Source organism: Danio rerio, chromosome 6, assembly GCF_052040795.2.
Source record: "Danio rerio strain M-AB ecotype USA chromosome 6, GRCz13ab, whole genome shotgun sequence".
NCBI lineage: Eukaryota > Metazoa > Chordata > Actinopteri > Cypriniformes > Danionidae > Danio > Danio rerio.
This window is the reverse complement of record NC_141026.1, coordinates 3,772,501-3,777,500: the sequence shown is the minus strand read 5'-3', so window position 1 is coordinate 3,777,500 and position 5,000 is coordinate 3,772,501. Positions and strand designations below refer to the sequence as shown.

General features: G+C 38.6%; 1 protein-coding gene across 26 annotated transcripts in view; it reads right to left on the bottom strand.

The window, feature by feature from the left end:
- The window catches only part of ptprfa (protein tyrosine phosphatase receptor type Fa), a 566,130-nt gene that overhangs the window by 134,646 nt on the left and 426,484 nt on the right, over positions 1-5,000 (bottom strand). The gene's annotated exons all lie outside the window — the stretch shown is intronic.

The following is a 5,000-nucleotide window of genomic DNA, read 5'->3' as shown; positions in this document are numbered from 1 at the left end:
TCTGCGCATCTGTTCACGCAGATCCGCCATTAGCGCGTGCCCATCTGCATCACAAACACATGCGCATGAGCGAGCTGCAGGCCGCTCGCCGATGCCAAGTCGGAGCCGGAGGCGCCGAAGGACAGCCGAGCTCGGGCCGATTACTGTAAAGCCAGGCGCGGGTATAATTCGCCTTTAAAGAGGCCTTGCGGTCAAGAGACGGACCAGGAGAAATCAAATGCTGAATTGAAACTGGATCAATATTGGAGTTACTTTAGCATGCTGGAGGAAAGACGACACCATGGCTGAAGTATTACTGTTAGACAGGTAATGTTCTGTTTTAAAACTCTTTTAGTCCGGCTAAGCTTATGTTATGCTTGTGCTAGCTAACGTTAAGCGTGTTCTGTTATGAATGACTTATATGCACAGACGTGTTGTTCAGCCACTGAAATCTCCCGGTGAAAGATTAATGTGATTATTTTCAGTTTCATAAGGCTCTTTAACAGCATTGATAATGTAGTTTTATATTTAGTTTAACAACAAAACATCAGTAAATAGCGCTATTCCGCCTAACCTGCTTTATTGAGCTGAAGTTGCTTTTATATTCACATTGGCTCATTTTTGAACAATGACAGCCTTCCTATACTGTTTACCATGCTACTCTGAATGTTCGCTCTGAAATAGCATGTAATTGTGGCTAAGTAAAAAATGTAATTCCTGCACGGCGCTGGCACTAACTGACGAATGACATGAACTAGTGGGTTGTCTGCTTGCTGTTGTGATGCGGTGCGCCCTCGCGTTTTCAGGGGGTGTGGCTTTGAATTGCAGTCCCTCCCCGCCATCCAAAGGTAATATGCTAAGCGGTTAGCATTTTGGCAGATCACCTACTGCACCTTTAACTGTTGAAATCAACACAGCCGCATAGTGTCAGTAAACACGCGTGTGTGTCCTGTAGATTTTGTAACGGCGTTTGTGCATGATGCATCATTGCATAAAGACTTGAATAAACTCCACCACAAACACATCAAGCAAACTTTCTGGGTAATTTTGACTCATAAACTGAATCTCTGCTTCATCCATGTCAGTCTCTGTCACTGACTGCTGTTTATCTGAGGTAACGCAAAAGAAGCAGACACACACGTGGGAGCGGTGGGCGGAGAGAACCAGCTCATTTGCATTTAAAGACACAGGCTGCAAAAACTGCTACACATTGCTTTGAGCTGAAAATGGGCATGTTTTGCATTGTATAAGTAATCTGATGGGTATTTTGAGCTGACACTTTACAGACACAAAGTGATGTGTGAAGTGATGTGCAGGTAAACCTCACTCCTCTGACCTCTAAAGGTGCTCTAGCGGCAGATGTTAGAGGTCATAGTATTTAGCCTCCTTGTTAGAGCAACTGTCTCCCGTGCGGAGAGTTGCCGGTTGGATCCCAGCTTGGAGCAGGTTTGTTAGTGTAGGACCAGTGGGGTTACATTGGTGCTGTGACATGGATGGAAGTGAGGTTTAGGGGGTTGAGAGTAGTGGAGGCCAGCTAGTGAAGTGCTGTGCCGTTAAACCTCACTCCTATGACCTCTAAAGGTGCTCTAGCAACAGACGCTAGAGGCCCTGATCTTTAGCCTCCTTGTTAGAGCAACCGAATCCCACGCAGAGAGTCGCTGGTTTGATCCCAGCTCGGAATGGGTTGAGTAGACCAGCTGGGTTATATTTGCATAAAAGAACAGTTGATCAACAGTTGATTTACTCGTGCAACATAAGACTGGCTTTGTGTTCCAGCGTCACTTATTGAAAGAATAACATAGTCGCGGATGTAAAAAGAACAGCTTGTGATGTGTTTTCTTACATTAATTAGAGCAAACTCACACTCAGTGTAGCTCAGTGCACTTCATTTTAACAGCAAATTAGACACCAATTATATCTAAAACACAACAAGTGCTGGTGGTGAATTAAGGGGCACTTAGCATTTGCACCTGGAATTGATTTTTAATGGGGGTTTTATTTAAAACACACACTGTGTTGCTAATTTATGTCATATATTCCTTATAGAAAATAATTATACAATATCCAAATAAGGATGAGGCACAGTGGCTCAGTGGTTAGCACTGTTGTCTCACAGCAAGAAGGTCACTAGATCGAGATCGAGTTTAAAAAAAGTTGTTCCAAAATATATATTTAAGTTGAACAAAAGTAATTCAATTAATTTGTGTTCTATAAAAACTAGATTTTACCTTTGAGTGAATGCAATTTTATCTCCCTTGGGCAGAATAAATATTTTTGATTAATATTAAATAACATTTTTAATTTTTAACCAAGTTAAAATGATAATTTGAGGAAAAATATTAAATTGATCTAAAACGAAGTATGGGTTATTTTTAGTCTGGAAAAAAGAAAATAAGAATTAGTGGTCTATATAGTAAACAATATTTTCTGAAATATTTTTAATTTAGATTAAATTGCATTTTAAAGTTAAAAAGCAAAGTTAAATTGAAAAGTTTAAAAGTTAAATAAATTGAAAAGTTAAATAATTTTAGCTGTAATAAATGAAAGTAATTTTTTGGTTCAATCAAACCTGGTTATATTTTTTAAATAATAACAATATACATATATATATATATATATATATATATATATATATATATATATATATATATATATATATATATATATATATATATATATATATATATATATATAATCAATGTATTTATTTATTTATGTATTTATTTATTATTTTTATTTTGTGGGAATGGATTTTTTTATATGATTGTGTGTGTAAATATGAGAGTGTATAAGTGTTTTCCAGTACTGGGTTGCATCTGGAAGGGCATCCGCTGCGTAAAACATATGCTGGAATAGTTGTAGGGTCAATCTGCTGTGGCGACCCCTGATAGATAAGGGACTAGGCCAAAGGAAAATAATAAAATTAATGACTTTTTTTACTTGACTACAATAAATATCAGTGGTCAGCACTATCACTTCACAACAAGAAGGTTGCTGGTTTAAGTCCTGGCTGGGCCAGTTGGCATTTCTGTGTGGAGTTTGCATGTTTTATACCATGTTGGCGTGGGTTTCCTCCAGTGCTCACAGTCCAAAGACATGCAGTAATGGTAAATTGAATTAAATGTCTTTATTGTATGAGTGTGTGTGTGAATGAATGTGTTTGGATGTTTCCCAATACTGGGTTGCAGCTGGAAGGGCATCCGCTGTTTAAAACAGAATAGTTGGAGGTTCAATCTGCTGTGGTGACCCCTGATAAATAAGGGACTAAGCCAAAGGAAAATTAATCAATGAATGAAACAATGTAAAAAATAAGTGGTGCTGTTGGTTCTGACAACCAAAAAAGGGGGTTTTTGTGTTTGAAATAAAGAAAGAGGGAATAAAAATAAAATAATATTAGCTAACTGACTTTAAAAGAATAGTAATATTGCATTAATTGACAGTTATGAATAAGAAAATGATGTTTTAATAGTAGTAAATCGCTAAAACCGCATTAAAAATAATGATTATTCAGAGAAATATTTAGCATAAGATCATTCACTCATTCATTTCCTTTGGCTTAATCCCTTTGTTCATGAGCTGTCGCCACAGCGGAATGACCTGCCAACTTATCCAGCATATGTTTTACACAGCAGATGCCCTTCCAGCGGCAGCCCAACACTGGGAAACATCCAAACACACTCATACATACACTACAACCAATTCAGCTTATCCAATTCCTCTATAGCACATGTGTTTGGACTGTGGGGAAAACCGGAGCACCCGAAGGAAACTCACACCAACACAGGGAGAACATGCAAACTCCACACAGAAATGCTAACTGACCAAGCCAGGGCTCGAACCAGCAACCTTCTTGCTGTGAGGCGACAGTGCTAACCATTGAGCTACCGTGTCGCCGACCACCAACCCTGAAAATATTGGAAAGTAATCAAATAAACAGATTTTGATCCCTGCATTGTAAGTGTGTGTGGCATTTCTGACATGTGGATTTAGAGAAAAAGCAACACGGAAATGAAACTCTCCCATTGCGTATAGCTCCCATTTCTTCATTCTGAAGGTGTCCTTTTTTTATTTGAAAGAAATAGTTACCCTTTAAAAGGACTTGTTCTGACATGCTAACATATTTCGAATGAATGCAAATACATCCGTGACATTTCTCCGAGCAGATATGCAGTAATGACCTGGCATTTGACACGAGCGTCGCAAAATGTGCCGTGTTAAACACTGTTATTATGATCATTCTGTCTCTGTATTATAGACTAGTTCCTTCAGCTCGCCATATTTCCACAGTCAGGAGGAAGAAATGGCTGCACTGTCATAAAATAGATCTGAAATTGACTCTAAACAACTTTATGTGCCGTATGCAATCGGACAGCTGTCAGGATCTGAACAGATCAGCTTGAATAAGCAGCAGCCGTGTGGGAATGGACAGAAAAAACACATCGAAACCTGTAGCTTTAGGATGATTAAAATCATCACAGTGGCCAGAAAGTCAAAACACACATTATTAACCTCAGCTAACGTGATCGTGTCTGACTGAAAAAGGCAGAGAAGTCTAAGGGAATTTACTCACAATAATGCCAGATACACTCAACCAGGGTTTCTGCAAGTTAAATTTAAGACTTTTTTAAGACCATTATGAATGAAATTAGAGGCGGCATTATGGCTCATTGGTTAGCAGAAGGGTGCGAATTACAGGGGGGTTTGAGAAGAACTGACCCCCAATCAGTCTCTTTGAGAAAAAAAGTGACAGATCTAGTGCAACAAATAGACATCGTGTTTACAAGACTTTGTTTTCTCATAAAATGGGTGTTTGTTTCTATATTTTGTTTCTACATTTCTATATTTTCTATGTGTTAGAACTTGAAAAAAAATCCCAAACAAATAAATACATATTCACGAACGCACATGCAAACTCCACATAGAAACACCAGCTGAGGCTCGAACCAGCGCCCTTCTTGCTGTGAGGCGACAGCACTACCTACTGCACCACTGAGTTACCTTATATATAAGGTTTATACAAC